Below are 17825 nucleotides of genomic sequence, written 5' to 3'. Positions count from 1 at the left end.
TAGCAGGAAAAGGTCTAAAGAAGTAGGGCAAGTGGGAGGGGAAGGAGAAAGGTAAGAAGGGAAAAGAGAACAAGTAGAATAAAACATTTACTGTGGCCAGGTGTGGTGCCACATGCCTGTAATCCCAGCACTCAGGAGGCTGAGGCAGGAGGATCGCTGTCAGCCTGGGCTACATAATGAGTTCCAAGTCAGTCTCAACAACATAGTGAGACCCTGTCTCAAAAAAATCAAAAAAAACAAACAAAAAAAATTTTTTTTTTACTGTGTATTTACAATGTATATATGTAAAAACTCTGGTGGGGGGGCTTACAGATGAGTGAAAAGATTAATAAGCTTCTAAGTCTCACAGCTAGTACAGGGCTTAGATCTGGGTGTACAGTATTTGCTGCTACAACCCAAAAGCTTTCTTTGCCTTGCTTTCCTCTAGAGATAAAGCCAGCTTCTCAACTACGGTAACCTTTCCTATAGAAAAATGTTCTTATCTAGCCACACAAATTCACCTGGTAGTCATGTTCACTGGAGTTAATTAATTGGCACTATGAATTTCATGTGCCTGAGAAACCACCCTGCAACTTAAACCTAGGGGAACCAGCTGAGTTACCAGGCCTGCAAAGCCACCCAGCTGGGAGGCTCTGCCTAAGCCATCAGCTGGTACTTCTCTCTACAACTCTCTCTGGCATAGCACAGGCCAGGGCTGGGTAAGGAGCACAACCTGTACATGCCCCAACAAGTTCTCCTTAGAGATTGCAACGATGCCTCCCCCACTTCAAGCTGCGTCTGTAAAGCACAAAACTCCTTTTGAAAGTTTTTAATTTGGATTCAAGTAGAAACAGCAAAGAGAAAGAGAAAAAAAGCCAAGGATTTCTGCTTGGTCCTTAGAAACAAATGAGCCTACCCTCAATGGTGCTGGATGCCTCCCAAGAGGCAGAGTACTTCCACACCCTTGACCTCAAGGGTGACAGTCACAAAGAATAGGGTGATTTGTGTTCCTAATGAAGGGCATACCCTAGACAAACTCAGGGGAAACTAAGTAGGAAAAAAAAACACTGTCTCTCAGGGTTGTGTGTTTATTGTGCCTCCTATATAAGGAATTTCATCAGTTAAGTTGTTTTTCTGTTATATTTTTGGTTTTGGGGTGTTTTTTTTAAAGCTTACAAAAACTGATGATTCGCCCAGGTGCACAACAGCTGCTGGGAAGACCTGTGGGAAGGGGCCACCCAGCAAAGACGGGCTGTGTATGGTGAGTAGGGTCTCCGAGGAACGCCCTACGTGCCAAGCCATATGTTGTCAGGATATTAATCCAAACCCAGCTTGCACACTTTACAATGTTTACTCTTGGGATGTGGCGCATTAAATTATATCCAAGGACTACAAGAGTCCTTCCAATTCTGTTCCATACTTACTTCTTTGCTAAAAAGATTTGTAACCTGGAAACAAAGCCCTCTGCCTGACAGTAGCAGTAATTCTCAGCAAAGAATACTGTCGGTTTAAATTCCCCTAAAAGATACTGCCCCAGTGGAGCCTTAGTTTTACCCCAACCAGAAAATGGAGAAACCTCCTCTTAGTCCCTTTTTTTCCAGAGAAGATAGGTCAATGTGACAGAGTCTTGAAAGGGTAAGCATGCAATCCAAAAAATGAAAGAAGCAACATCAGAGCTCCATTCCCTCCTCAAGTGAAACAGCTCTGAAACTCAGAGATCTAAGTCCATCCCGAACAGAGAGGACTGCCTCCCCGCCAGAACTAAGAGCAGGGGCATGAATATGACGTAAAGCTACCGGAACTAGTCACAGCCCTACCCAACTTAACTATATAATCTTGAAAGAGTCACTGAGACTCTCCAAACCTCAAATTTTTACCACTATAAAACAGAGTTGCTGGGCATGGTGGCAAACACCTGTAATCCCAGCACTTGGAGGCTAAGGCAGGAGGATCACTACAAGTTCAAGGCCAGGGGACTGCATAGTGAGTTCAAGGTCAAGAGAAACTACACAATGAGACCCTGTCTCAAAAAAAAAAAAAAAAAAAAAAAAAAAAAACCAGTGGTGCTTGCCTGTAATCCCAGAACTCAGGAGGCTGAGGCAGGAGGATTGCTGTGAGTTCACCAGCCGGGACTACATAGTGAGTTCCAGGTCAGTCTCAACTACATAGTGAGACCGTCTCAAAAAACCAAAAAAAACCCAGGAATGTCATAAGGATCAGACAAAATTGTTTCTCTGCAAACCCTCAATAAACAGTAATATCTGAAAACATAAAATGCTAAACAGGGCTGGGGATTTAGCTCAGGAGCACCGTGCCTGCCTCATAAGTGCAACATCATGAGTTCGAACCCCAGTACCAAAAAAAAGCTGAACATACTTTAGGCCTGCTTGTTATTCCAAAGATCCCTGGATGAGAACCCTCAAGACATTTCTGCAGAGCAAGAGGCAGAGGTATCACCTCTGATAGGCAGTCAAGCGGTGACTGGGTCCAGGTGTTCACAGAGAAACTCATACGCCAGGGATTAAAAAGGAGACGTGGTGAAATCTGAAGAGGAGACTACACACATAAATATGTTAAAAAACAAAGCCAGACATGTAATCCCAGCAGTTGGATGTGGGACAGGAGGATCACCTTGAGTTCAAGGTCAGCCTGAGCTACATAATGAGATCCTGTCTCAAAATAAATAAATAAATAATAATAATGTTGGCAACAATAGTGGCTCAAGGGTACAGCATATGCTTTGCATGTGCACAACCCTGGGTTCAATCCCCAGTACCAAAATACAATAATAACACATATGCCTGGATTAAATTTGAAAAGGTACACAAAGGTATAGAGCAAAATCAATTTCCCTCTTCACGCCTCCTCCTTTATGGAGGGGTGCGATACTGGGAATTAAATTCGGGATCTTCACACTGAGCTATATTCCCAACCCTTTTTACTTTGTTTTAAAATGGGGTCTCACTATTCATTAAAGTTCTTAGGCTAGCCAGGCGTGGTGGCGCACACCTGTAATCCCAGCACTCAGGAGGCTGAGGCAGGAGGATCACTGTGACTTCAAGACCAGCCTGGGCTACATAGTGAGTTCCAGGTCAATCTCAACTACATAATGAGACCCTGTCTCAAAAAAGCCAAAAAAAAAAAAAAAAAAGTTCTTAGGCTCGGCTAGAACTTAGAATCCTCCTACTTCAGCTTTCCAGAGTGCTAGGATAACAGGCACCTCCTCATCTATTTTTAACCATCCCAGACCCCCTTATCAGAAACAACCTCTATTTTGAGTTTCTCATGCATTCGTCCAGAGATACTCCACATGGTTAGAATATCTCTGCCTCAAATGGGGATCCCACCGGTGGCAATGCTCTCAGACCTAAAGGTAAAGCCAAGCAAAAGAGCACTACCAGGACTACTGAGGGACTATGAAAAGGAGTCAGTCAGCAGTTATTGCCCTACAGATGGAGGTGAAGACTCCTATCTGGAGATTATACTGCTTTGCCCTTTGGCTGGCCATACTTACACAATGATTTTGTCCAATATATTTGCCTTTAAGCTGTATTTGTTCACCCAGATCTCCTTCGTAGAGATGTCATTAACAGGAGTGGTCTCTGGAACCTTATGCTACCAGTCCAACCACTGGGCCCTCCAGAGCAGCCAAAAGCAGAAACCGTCAAATATGCCTCAGCAGAGACTGAGCAAAAGGGCAAGACTCACAGAAGTCCTAGGGTCACCATTTTTTTAGGGATAAAAGTTATTCATAGCCCAATTAAATGAGAATACAAGGGAGAATGAAACACACACTTCAGACATGTCTTACAGGATAGATCCTGACAGACTAACCATTACCTATATAAAAAATGATGAGACATCCTCAACTAGAGCCAGGTTTCCACCTATACTCCCTCAAAAGCTTTCAAGTTATGTACTCTGCTTTATCTTCCATAAAAACATAACTGTGTGAAATTCTGGCCTCCACTCAAAGGTCACAAATGGGTAGCCAACAGGTTAAGTCTGAACCCCAGATATGCTTCGGTATAGTACCCAGGAATTTCACCCAAAAAACCTGGATTTCTTACTTCTCTTGTAAAACATGATGAGGCTCCTGGAGCCATGTTCACCCAAGACAATGACAGGCTGAGTAGCAGCTGCCTCTCATGGAGCACTGGAGCATTTCAGCTTGACAGAGGCCTGTCACTTCCAGTTGTCTCACACTGACTGTTTCTACCTTGCCCTGGAAATATCTAATTGGAGATTCTCAACCAGTGAGTGACAGAGGAGGCTGAGCAACCGGCAGGAACTGATATATCAGCTGACTGATAACAGGAGTCTTGCATTCATAAGTATTTATCAAATACCCTCTGTGACAGAAACTGTGCTGAGGACCACATACCCAAAGAGGTGTAAGGGATGCAACTTCTGCCCTCCAGGAATTTCTAGTCTAGTTGAAATATAAGATATACTCTAAAGAACCAGACTACTTCAGACATGATGAAGGCCTCTCAAGGTTGAGCATGGTGAACTCACTATGGCTTGGGAATCAAGGAGTGCTTCGGGGAAGAAGTGGGAATCAACAGGACAACTATCATTTCTCAGGTTTTCATGCATTCATTCATTAACTATTTATGGCACCGATATTATATTCAGCATTATGATAAAGGACACATAAGAAAGCATAGTCCATATCCTTGAGCAACTCAGCTAGCAAGAGACAAATAGCTAACCAGAATAAAGTGTGCTGAATTCTGTACTCGAGATGTTGCTATGGGGATACGGATGAGGAGGTATTAAGGCTCACTGAAGAGGGTAGGGTACCAAGGAGAGAATACTCTAGGCAAAAGAAGTGGCAGAGACCCAAACATGAGACCTGCTTAAAGGACAACACAGACCAGTTTATCAGAAGCAAAAGAACATGTTAGTAATGACACAGGTTATAATTAAAGTGGTAGGACAGGAATGCACTGCCACAGGCATGGAACACTAAAAAAAAACTGACACATCTGAAATGTATTAGCAGCCACTGGGAGTCACTGAAGGCTTCCAAGCCAAAGGGTTCACTGATCGGCACTGCACATAGCAGACCAAAAGTGGCAATGATATACAATGTCCTAGAAAATATGAAGCAGGAAATAGGGGGTTTCTGCAGTAACTCAGAAGCACTATAACAGGCAATAGGGAAAGTGATAAGACAAGGTAAGCGATGCTATAAAGGCTTGCCAAGAAATTTAAGACAATAACATTCCCTTGAATATATTCTAGAAGCAGGGGATGGGGAAAAAAAATCAAGATATATCACATAAGGTACAAATTCCTTATGATAAATGTTGTCATTATGTGTATCTAAAATGTACCAATAAATGTTTTGCTTCAAAAAAAAAATACTCTAAATCCTAAGAAAATACCAATGCAGAATGGCTTTGTCCCAGAAATAATGAATTTTACCTTACTTGTTTTGATGAGAGGAATAAGGCATAGGCTAAAGTTATGGTGCTTGGATTTTTTTTTTTTAACTCAGTTTGAGATAAGTATAATGAGAGTGGCTCTGAGGAGGTTTTTTCTACCGCCATTCCCAATGAACCAGTTATAAATCTTGGGGGGGGGGGGTTAATAGGGAAATTAACCCAGGGCTTTGCACTGGGATACATGTCCAGCTCTTTTTAATAGTTTTTTTTTTTTTTTTTTTGAGTCAAGATCTTCTAAGTAGCTAAATTGCCAGGCTAGGCTTAAACTTCCTACTGCCTGTAACCCTCCTATAACCTTCCTGCCTCAGCCTCTCAGAGTGCTGGGATTCCAAGCATGTGCCACTATGCCTGGGTTAGTTACAAATCTTAAAGGGAGAGACAGTCAACTTGAACACAAAACCCAGGTCAGTGTATTTGAGTATGCCTCCCTGGCCTTGCCTCAAGTCCACAAATGGACACACAAATCACAGAAAAGCCAAAAGAAGTCAACATTCCCATAAGGAGTGAATTGCTTCACATCCCATGAAGAGCAGAACACAAGAGACAAAGAGAATGCACTGTCAAGAGGGCCACAGGCAGGCTCAAGACCATTAAGCTCTGCTCCAATAAAATCCCATGTAAGACAATGCCCAGGAAACAATGTGCTGGCTCAGCACTTGTTGGGAAGAATCTGGGACAGGTGAGAACTGAGCCCAGCAAGCAAGGAGACTGCGAGGTTCCATGCTGTTCCATGTTATACTGAAGATAATACGAGAGCACTTACATTATACCAGAGGAAGCACTTTTCACATATGATCTGTCACTGCTCTCTGCTTCGCAAGAGCAAGGTACAGAGTTGGATCCCTGGCACTAAACACACACACACACACATGACTTGTCAAATCTTTTTCTTTTTTAAAAAAATATTCTCTAGGGGCCGGGATTTAGCTCAGTGGCACCATGCCTGCCTCGCAAGTGCAAGGTCCTGAGTTTGATACCTGGTACCAAATATAAGTAAACAAATAAAAAATAAAAAAATATTCTCTAAATTCTCAGGATAACTACAAAAACAGGTATTATTATTCCTGTTATACAGATCATGAAACGGGTTAGGGATTTAGCTCAGGCGTTCTGCCACCTGCCTTACAGTGCAAGGACCCAAGTTCAATCTCCAGTACAAAAAAAAAAAAAAAAAAATTGGGCCAGGGATTTAGCTCAGTGGTGCAGCCACCTGCCTTGAAAGCACAAGGTCCTGAGTTCAATCCCTGGTACCCAAAAAAAAAAAAAAAAAATCATGAAACTAAGGCTTACAGAAAATAAATAATTTATGGTTTGACAGCTAGTTAAGTAGAGCCAGACATGAAGCCAAGTGAGTATCCGCTTTTATTTTGTTTGGGTTTTTTTGCATGGGTACCTTGCCACTGAGCCACATTTTTGAGATAAGGTCTAATTAAGATGCCCAGGCAGGACTTGAACTTGTGATTCTCCTGCTTCAGCCTTCCAAAGTGCCATGGCTATAGGGATGTACCACTATGCCCAGCTTCTAAAGTATTTTCATGTTCTTTTTACTTGGGGGTGGGGGTTGAGACAGGGTCTTGCTATACCATTCAGGGTGGCCTCGAACTCACTATGTAGCCCAGACAGGCCTCAAACTTTGTGGTAATCCTCCTGCCACAGCCTCCCTAATGCCAGGATTATAGGTCTGTGCCACCATGCTTGGAAAAGTCTTTTAAACTTCTCTGGTACACATATATTCCCTCTCCTTTCCTCCTCCCTCTCCTTAGCACTAGGGATTGAATCTAAGGCCTTCACACTGAACTACATCCCCAGATATTTTTTTTTAAACAAAGTGTAGCTAAATTGCTCTAGTTGGGTTCAAACACATGATCATTCTGCCTCAGCTTTCCAGAGTTCTAGGATTATAGGCATGTACCACCACACCAGCTTCCCTCTCTTTTTCTTTTTATGTATTCAAGGTTTGCTTGGCTCACTAGAGCAGGTCTACTGGGGCCTGCAGCCCCATCCTTCACAGAAAACAACATAGCAGTCTGCCCTGACCACTATTTTTTTGTTTCTAATACAGAGGAAGATTTTAAATTCATTGCCTCTTTAAGCAAGAATAAGGAAAGACCTTCAACAGGTATAAAAGACAAACCAGCATAATGGCCAAAACCCTCAACAGTGAGGATTTGTGAAATAATGGCAGTGTCTTGAAAATGGAAAGGTAGGGCTTTCTTCATTCCAGGTCTTTAACTGCAAAAGCATCTTGCCCCTTTTATAATTCTAAAAACTTCTATGGCTGCCCTCTTTGAACCCCCTGGCTTGTATCCAGTTCTAACACCTGAGTCCCATTAATAGGTGGATGACCCTAAAAAAATATAGGTGACCCACATCACTTCTCTGCGGCTCAGTTCTGCCATCAAAAAAAAAAAAAAAAAAAAAAAAAAAAGCATACGGCAGCACATCCCTATAATCCTGGCTACTTGAGAGACTGAGGCTGGAGGACTATAAATTCAAGACCAGTATGAACAAATATCAAAATTCAGTCTCAATTTACCAAAAAAATCAAAATACAAAACTGAGGGCAAACAAAAAAACAGGGCCAGGCATGGTGGTGCACGCCAATAATCCCAAAATTTGAGAGGCTGAGGCAGGAGGATCACTGTGAGTTGGAGGCCAGCCTGAACTACCCAGTAAGACCCTGTCTCAAAGAAAAAAAAAAAAAAAAAAAAAAAAAAAAAAAAAAAAAAAAAAAAAAAAAAAAAAAAAAAAAAAAAAAACCCTGAGGCATTGGGTATAAAAGCGTTATTTTCTGACTCTTTTCTAAAAAAGTATAAACAAACCAGGCATGCAAGTGGCACATGCCTATAATTCTATCATTCAGGAGAGCTGAGGCAGGAGGACCACAAATTCAAACCCAGCATGGGCAATTTATCAACTTAGTGAGACCCTAAAATTTTTAAAATTTTAGCTGGGCATGTTGGTGCATGCCTGTAATCCCAGCACTTAGGAGGCTGAGGGAGGAGGATCACCTTGAGTTCGAGGCCAGCCTGGGCTACACAGTGAGTTCAGAGCCAGCCTGAACTACAAATCAAAACCCTGTCTCAAAAAAAATTTTTTTTAATTTTAAAAAGGGATGGAGGGGGCAGGGATTTAGCTCAGTGGTTCCAATGCCTGCCTCACAAGTGCAAGGGCCTGAGTTTGATCCCCAGTACCAAAAAAAAAAGGGATGGAATTGCAGTTCAATATGAAGTCAATTCTCATTACTGCCAAAAAAGAAGAAAAGAAAAGAAAAAAAAAGAAAGCAGACAGGCAGGCAAGCATGTATAAACAGGACTGGGGATGTAGCTCAGTGGTAGAGCAAATGCCTAGAATGCAGGAGGCCCTCCTGTTCAATGCCCATTACTGCAAACAAATGAAAAGAAAGCATAAACAGCCACTCCCCTAGAAAAGAACCATTACCAACCTTGACGTTTGGGAGGATCATAGACCTTTTTGATGATCTCTTCCAGCCCCAAAACACCATGATTTTAAATTTAGTATGTGAGTATGAGACAGGAGGAGAAGAGCACTAAAACAACCTTAAATACCCTGCTTAGGTACTGGCTCTGAAACTTCTAACATCTACTATGGGCTGGACTCAAAGCATGATAGATCAATGTGGTTTGTGTTGATTGTCCTACTTGATGTTTCTTCCACTATACAACTGTCTGCCAAGTTTCTAGAGTGTGATGTGACAGCTGCTGCACCCTTGGTAGCCTCATAAGTATTTAAGCTTGAGATTATCCCCAGAGATAAAGAAAAGTCCATTTAAAAGTTCACTGCCTCTGGAAGGCTGAGGCAAGAGAATTTGAAGTGTGAGCCTTGCTTGAACAACTTAGCAACTTAGCCAGCTCCTATCTCAAAATTTTAAAATTTTGAAAAGGGATGGGGATATAGCTCAGTGCTAAAGCCCTGGGTTCAATCTGAAGAGAAAAAAAAAAAGTCACTGGTATCAGTCTTCACAGAATTTTACGATGTAGATCAGATTTTTCTTATAGTTTCTATAATTCTTTTCTCTCATAAGAGGAAAACTACTTACAGAGGTAGTTAGACATGAAGATCAGTTCACCAACTGCTGTGATGCTCCTCTGTCTGAGATGATAACAAGAGGCAATTAAAAAGCATAATCAAGAACAAGAATCAGTCAAAACATAGCCAGCGAGCAGACTTTGGAAACATACACCTCCCCCTGACTTTGTGAAATTGAAATGTGACATGGGTTAAACATCAGACAACACCCAAAGACTCCAACATCTCCTCCAGGAACAGCCGGGTCAATACTAAATATTAAAACAGAAACAACCTGCTAGAAGATAAAAGATAAAATAGGTAAAACTCCTGAAATCATAGGCATAGGCAAGGACTTTCTAAACAGAACTCCAGCTGCCCAGGAAGTACTACCAAGAATCAGTAAATGAGATCATATCAAATTAAACAGCTTTTGCGCAGCAAAAAAAAAAAAAAAAAAAAAAAAAAAAAAAAAAAAAAAAAAAAAAAAAAAAAAAAAACCACCAACAAAGTGAAAAGACAACCTAGAATGGTAAAAAATTTTCACCAGCTATTCCTCAGACAGAGGACTAATATCTAGAATATATAAAGGTCTCAAAAAACCAAAAGCAATAATAATTAAATTCCACAGGAAGTGGAAAATGGGGAGGTCTCAAAATCTGATAACGAATAAAATGCTGAAAAACACCTGATTAGAACAAAACCAAGTGCCAACCCAGTAGCATGTGGACAGCAGCTTTGCAATCTATATAGTGGTCGTAGGATAACCAATTTGTTCTAGGGGTTAGGGATTTAGCTCAGTGGCGCCACACTTGCTTCACAAGTACAAGGTCCTGAGTTTGATCCCCAGTACGGGTGGGGAGAAATTGTCCCAGTTTGCCCTAGACTTTGCCAGATTGGACACTCAAAGTACCACATCTGAGAAATCTCCTATCCTGGGCAAACTAGAAAGGTTATTCACCTTTCTCATAGGAGAGATCAAAAGAGGCATCCGTATTTCTCAAATGAAGTGACAGCAAGAAACACAGTGATTGTCATGAAGGTTTCACAGCCTTTCAGCAGAATTTCTGCAATGATTAGCATTTCCATTCCCTATACTCAAAGCTCTCTGCACCTGACACCCAAGGCAATCAATACTCGTGCACTGATTATTCCACTTCCTTCTCAATACCAAATCCAAAGTCAGTATTAAGAAAATGAAGGCAGGCTCTGTAGCCAGCCAGCACAACAACCATATCCTTGTATATAGGCTATTCAGTAAAACCTGAAGGAAATACAAGTCTGGGCCAAACACAGATATCTGCAACTAGATTTTTTCCTATTTCCAGGACAGAAAAATCACACAAGTGAGAATGCCAGGTATAAAATCCTCACAAGTCAGGAACAGACTATGGGATTCTCCATATGTATCTGACCAGCTTAATCTTTTACAAGGTTTTTGTCCCAAAGAAAAATTCAGTTATCGTTAATGCTAAGAATTTAGAAGAGCAACAGGAAATCAGCAGTGAAATCCTTGGTGAAAATAAAGAAAAGAAAAAGGTAAGATATTCCTCTTTACCAACCACATATAATTAAAATATGAAACTCTCTGTTGTAGAAAACTAAAGCTCACAGAGCAATGCAGACTCAGAGAAGAATAAAGTATTCATCCTCTCAGAAAGAGAAAAGATTAGCTCCACAAGGACAGGTCTCCAAATTGATACCAAATCCAGGAGTTAGAGATGCCTGTGCTGCAGAGCGTGATCTAAGCACCAGCTGGGGTCCCAGAGAAAAATCCCTAGGAATATATAACCAAGGAGCTAACACTGTAAGAATGTGCAGATTAGCTCTTCTGAAAAGTGGCTGGATAGAAAATGAATTAAGAAAAAGACCAAAAAAAAAAAAAAAAAAAAAAACAAGAAACAAGAGGCAACACCAGACATACTCAGCTACCTCATCTTCTACAAAGGAGCCCAACCATCCTCACTGGAGGAAAGATAGCCTCTTTTATAAATGGTGTTGGAAAAACTTGCTTTCAACTTGCCGAAGAATAAAACTAGATCCTATCTTTCACCATGCACTAAACTAAAATCCAATTGGATTAAAGATCTAAATATTAAAGCAGAAACACTGAACTTACTGGAAAATAAATTAGGTAGAACTGTTGAAGACAGTGGCATAAGAAAAGATTTTATGAACAAAACCTCAGGAGCATGGGAATTTGCACAAAGAATCAACAACTGAGATCTCATTGTATTAAAAAGTTTTTACAGTGCAAGAGAAACCACGAACAGACCTAAGAGACAACCTACAATGTGGAAAAACATTTTTACCAGCTGCTCCTCCGACAAAGGACTACTATCTAGAATATATAAAGAACTTGAAAGGGTCAGTGGTTCCACTGCCTGCCTCGCAAGTACAAGGTCCTGAGTTCGATCCCAGATACCAAAAAAAAAAATCAGACCACCCAAAAATAAAGACCCATTTAAAAATGGACATCTGAAATGAACAGACATTTCTCAAAGAAGTAAAATCAGTAAATAAGTATATGAGAAAATGTTCAACATCACTAGTCTTTCAAGAGATACAGATGGAAACAACACTGAGATTCTATCCTACTCCAGAAAGAATGGCTGCTATCAAGAAATCAAAAAAAAAAAAAAAAAAAAAAAAAAAAAAAAAAAAAAAAAAAAAAAAAGTCATTCAAGAGATACAGATGATAACAACACTGAGATTCCACCTCACCCCACAAAGAATGGCTGCTAAGAAGAAATCAAACAATAACATGTTGGCGGGGCTGTAGAGAACAAGGAACCCTTCTCCATTGTTGGTGGGAGTGCAGACTGGTGCAACTACTGTGGAAATCTATATGGATACCTCAAAGAACTAGGATCAGAGGTCCCATTTGACCCAGCTATCCCCCTCTGCTGGGTATCTTTCCAAAAGAATTAAAAGACTCATATCACAGTGATATATGCACACCCATGTTTATAATAGCACAGTTTGTGATAGCTAGAACTTTAAAACAACCCAAACGCCCATCAACCGGAGACTGGATAAAGATGTGGTTTTTCTATAAAATGGAGTACTACTCAGCCATAAAGAATGAGAAACTAGAACTTTGCTTATTGTGTTTTTGTTTCCTGTAATACATATATTAACTTTAAAAAAATAAAATTACTTTTAAAACTGAAAAAAAAAAGAATGAGAAACTAGAGACGTTTATAGCTAAATGGATGCACACTGAGGCTATACTCTTAAGTGAAATAAATAGGACACGCTTGAGTAAATACCGAATAGTTTCTCTGGTGTGAAAAACTGAAAGTGTAAATAATGTTCAAGTGGTATAACTGATAGGGTGAAATAGGAAGAAAATGGCTAAAGGGGAAGTGGAAAGGGGAGGGGAAAGGAAATGAGGGAAAGGAAAAAATGTGAAAAAAGGAAAAAATGGAAACCAAGTCTCTGTAAATAGGGAAGGGTGAAGGGGGTGAAGGGAGGGCAGGGGTATGGGGGAAAAAATAGGAACCAAGATATATCATATAAAGGTACAAGATCCCAATGATAAATGCAACTGTATTGTTTGCTTTAAATGTACCAATAAACAACAGAGGGAAAAAAACAAACAAAAAAAAGACAAGAGGCAAGATGAACAGGTCAGAGAATGAATCTACAAACATGAAAAAAGGTGGAAGGCAATCATCTATTTAGAAAAAAGGTACAATTTTTCTTTAGAGACTGTCATGCTGTTCATTCTTTGAAGATTAAAAAAAAATTGATTGCTGGGCATGGTGGCACATGCCTGTAATCCCAGCACTCGGGGCTGAGGCAGGAGGATCGCTCTGAGTTCGAGACCAGCATGGTCTACACAGTGAGTTCCAGGTCAGTCTCAACTACATAGTGAGACCCTGTCTCAAAAAAAGAAAGAAAAAAATTGATTGCATTCTTGTGTTCCAAGAGTTTTCATGTGTATTGCCTCATTTAACCACCCTTCAAAGAAAGTATTATGCAGTGGAAAAACTGACTCTAAGAGGTGAAGTAATTCAAAGTCATAGGGTAAATGGCAGGCAAAGAAGTAAAACTCAAGTTCGTCATATTCCAAAAATCCATTATGTCCTCTTTAACAAAAGAAGTTAATTCATCTGTGGTCAAACCAGATAATAAGGTTGCTTAACCATGCCATTTGGAGTTTTAAATATATATATATATATATATATATATGGTAGCACATATTAATGAGTCTAATATCTCATATGGTTGCAAAATGTTTCTGAAAAGAAATCCAAAGGTAGATTTTCAAAACTGCTTTGAAAAATAGTCATATCACTTAGGTGATGCCACCCCTACCACAAACAGTCCACACCAGTCTAAATAGCAACACTGGGGCCAGGGATGTAGCTTAGCTGTGCTTCACCTGCCTGGCAAAAGCAAGGTCCCAAGTTTAATCCCCAGTACCATTAAAAAAAAAAGAAGAGCAACATTGCAACATTGGAAGATTAAGTTCTGGTGGCGTTATTAAAATCAGTTTCTCTGTTTCATTTAATTAGCTCTTTTTTTTTTTTTCCTGCCAATGAATCACACCAAGGTTCGAAACGGCCTCTGTAGTAACTGATTCAGAAAGTAAGAGGAAAGAGGTAGAAGAGAAATATCAAAATTTTTCATTCCCAGGCTGCCACATGCCTACTAACATATTTCTCATTTCCATCATCTGTAAAATAGAGGCACTAAGTCTTTTCTATTGCCAATCATCAGAAAAGCACATGTATTAATTAGCAGATTAAACCCACCTAACATCTGACAGACAAGATAAATCTGGTGTGACAATGCCATTTTAAAAATCCAAGGGCCGGGCCAGGGATTTAGCTCAGTGGTTCCACCACCTGCCTTCGTCAGCACAAGGTCCTGAGTTCAATCCCCAGTACCAAAAAGACAAACAAAAAAAAATCCAACGGCCATGTTCTCAACTGAAACCAAAGACTGAGTTCTGACTTATGTTACACAAACATAAACGCTAGTATCATTACTTCTTGGGCCCCATTAAAAATTCATCCAATCCCCAAATCCAGGTGTACTTTTAACAGAAAAGTTTGGGATGCAGTGAAATCTAAAATACATACACACACACACACACACACACACACACACACGAATCTTTCACACTGAAAACAAACATTGTTAGTATTTGTAAATATGTTTCTTCTCTTAGCAAACATGACTATGTGTTTTAACTTCTTCAGCCTGGGATAATCCAACCCTTTCCATCCCTCAAAGCAATTTGCAGTTTATTAAGGTGGGAAAATCTACCAGGCTTCAAGGAAACAAGGCATCTAAAAAATGTTTATTAGAAAGTTGATCTCATATACGGACATATAGTTTTGGGTTTTTGGGGGTTTTTTTGGTTGTTTTTTTTTGGTTGTTTTTTTTTTTCTTAAGCATCAAACAGTCCTCTAGCTCCTACAGTGCAAAGGAAGGCCCTACTGCCTTCTAGAAAGTTGAGTATTTCATGATTCCTGGCCTTTCCTAGGAGGCCCATTTCACGGCCTCGTGTTAAGTCTCTTATTCCTGTCTTCTGAAGCAGAGATTCTCAAAATCAAGGATTCCAGGATTACCTGCATGTGAACCACCTGGGCTGAGGACTGCAAGCGCCCATGCACCACCTTATCAGAAATGTCCAGAGAATAAATCCCAGGAATATGCACAAATTACCTAGGTGACTGGAGACACACCCAAGCCTGTAACCTCTACGCTAAGGGCAAATCTTCCATCTGCCAGGACAGTGGGAAACACGCAATGGGAGAGCAGGGCGCAATTTCATATGGTGAGGAATCAAAGGCCTCGGCCAACAACCAAAATGTCAACACTGAAGGGGTCTCTGGGAGGTCAACATCGAATTCATTCCTTTGGACAAGATACGGAAAACAGGAAAAAAGGGAAACAGGTATGAAAATTAAAACAGACAAAGAGCCATTCTCGGTCTGCCACTGCCGCATCTGCTTCGCTGAAAGGATTACAGGAGACGTTTTGACTGGGACGGGAAGAGAACGCGACCCTCGGACTGACAAACTCGGGGCCACTTGTGTGGGCGTCTCGCTGTGGAGACAGTAAGGGGAGATATGTTGGGACCCCGGAATACTGCAGGGAAGCCGCCGAGGCCGCTGGAGGGAGGAGGCCAGGACAGCCCCCTCAAACCCCGGCCCAGCTCCAGGGCCGGGCGGCCCTCACTGCCCCTACCTTCGGCTTCCCGCAATGCAGCCGAGGGGCAGACACAACCCCCACAACTCCACGCGGCCACAGCGACAACCAGTTCCCGTGCGCAACCGCTGCGTCTACCGTCAGAACTCATAAGCACGCGGCTATTACGTCACTCATAGCCTCACCCAATTGGAGCGGGCCAGAACTGCCGGCGGCCGCTGGGCTTCCAGACAAGAGGGTAACCCCGCCCCATCGTCTGCATTAAGACCCGCCCACAAGCTCGCCCGGCCCACTAGATCTCTCTCGCAGACTTTCCGGACTTGTTTTCCTTTGTGTCCTTCCGCCAGGGTGAGACGATTTGTGATTCCACAGACCTGGTTTTGCTTCCAACCTAGAACTTCGGAACTTCTTTAACTGTCAGCCTAATTTCTTTCTCTTTCTAGCGGAAGGATCCTCAGAAAGAAAACCAGAGGAGCGTGGAAGATAAAAATAAATCAAGCCGTTCTGACTCAGTTTGTGACAGAAATTGAACCTCAAGAAGTTAATAGTCCTTTGAAAATTCATGCAAAACAGACCAACTGAAAGTTACTCGCTTTGAGTAATTGTGGATTGTGTAAATATTTGAAAACAATCGATTATTTAAAAGCAAAAAGGATGCCAGCAGTTCTATTTCCGCTCTACCACTAAATGCCATGTTTTATATACTGCACATTTACTTCTCATAATTTAGTAAGATTGTAACTGACGTCCCCTTTTATAAATGAAGAGTCTCAGTCTCAAAGAAGTTAAAGAATTTAGACAAGGGCTTGCAGTCAGAGAGTGACATAACAAGCTTCATCTGGGTGCCTCCAACGTCTTGTTCTCTTTCCATCGTACCACCTGTTAGACCTTCCCCTTAACTAGACATGCTAAATCTGACCGGGAAAATGGAGTACTCTGTGCTGCCCTCAGAACCCAGCTGTTACATCATGCGCGTTGGAGAAAAGGATACTCCAAACAAGCAGTGTCCCCAAATGCCATGTGTTCCCCCCAAGAGCCAACAATAGATCTGTTGAGTTCTTTCTCTTCTCTATACATTGTGTGAGCTTTCAGCAGTCAGTTTACCCTCTTATGTTTACTTTCAGCAAGTAAGAAATTCACAACCATTGAGCAAAACTTGGTTAGTACCTTGGGGAAAAAGAACAAACTCCTGGCAGTAGCCGTGTGGTTAGTGCCAGTTTATGAAGAAGATCTATATTAAACACTTCCCAGGGTACTGGGTAGGAAAGGACAGGGAACAGCTCACTTTCCCATGGCACACTTATGAGACCAATGAGAGAAGCTTGGCCCCAGTAATCATTCAAGCTTGTGTAACTATCTGGTACAGCCCCTGAGTCACAATGAGGTTATGTCCCATAAACTTTCTAGTTGAAAATACTATATATAGCTGGGGATTTAGTTCAGTGGTTCTGCTGCCTGCCTTGCAAGCACAAAGACCCGAGTTCAATCTCCGGTACCAAAAAAAAAGAAAATACTATATATCAAAAACGCATTTAATACACCTGCCATAAAAAAAAAAAAAAAAACTTAACAACACTGGACACTAGGTAGGGTATTGACTGTTTAACCCCCTGATTGCATGGCTGACTGACGCTGCCCACCACCTCAAGGAGTATCTTACTGTATTTTGCTAGCCTGGGAAATGATCAAAATTCAAAGTACAGATCTACTGAATTGCACTTTTATAGCATCATAAAGTTAAAACAATAATTCAAACCAATGTAAGTCAGGAACTATCTATATCATGTGGACAGGTGATGTTGAATGAATATTGCATGAGTCATGAATTACAGAATGAACATATAAATTATATAAAGCCTGACACATTGTAAAAAAAAAAATTAGTAAAGTGCTATTAAGCCAGGCATAGTGGCACATGCCTGTAATCCCAGCATTCTAGGAGGCTGAGGCAGGAGGATCACAAATTCAAGCCCTTCCTTGGCAACTTAGCAACATATTGAGACACTGTTTCAAAACTAAATAAATAAATGGCAAGGGATGTAGCTTAATGCAAAAGCTCTGGGTTCAATCCCTAGTACCACAAAAAAATAAAAATAAAAGTGCTATAAGAGTAACATCCTTAAAAATAGAATATGCTTAACTTAGAATAAATTAAATAAATGCAAGGGAATGTCCACCTGGACACTGAGCCACCAA

General features: G+C 41.0%; 1 protein-coding gene across 2 annotated transcripts in view; it reads right to left on the bottom strand.

The window, feature by feature from the left end:
- Sil1 (SIL1 nucleotide exchange factor) overlaps positions 1 to 15768 on the bottom strand; it is a 255643-nt gene extending 239875 nt beyond the window's left edge. For both annotated transcript variants that reach the window (XM_010613783.3, XM_010613784.3), the window contains exon 1: positions 15669 to 15768. The gene's annotated coding sequence lies outside the window, so the exon portion shown is untranslated. The remainder of the gene's footprint in view (positions 1 to 15668) is intronic.
- Positions 15769 to 17825: the final 2057 nt, after the last annotated feature.

This window comes from Fukomys damarensis, unplaced genomic scaffold, assembly GCF_012274545.1.
Source record: "Fukomys damarensis isolate Sample0158 unplaced genomic scaffold, DMR_v1.0_HiC HiC_scaffold_3, whole genome shotgun sequence".
In the NCBI taxonomy this organism is placed as follows: Eukaryota; Metazoa; Chordata; class Mammalia; order Rodentia; family Bathyergidae; genus Fukomys; species Fukomys damarensis.
Note: the sequence above shows the minus strand (reverse complement) of the source record. Positions and strands in the feature narration are given on the sequence as shown.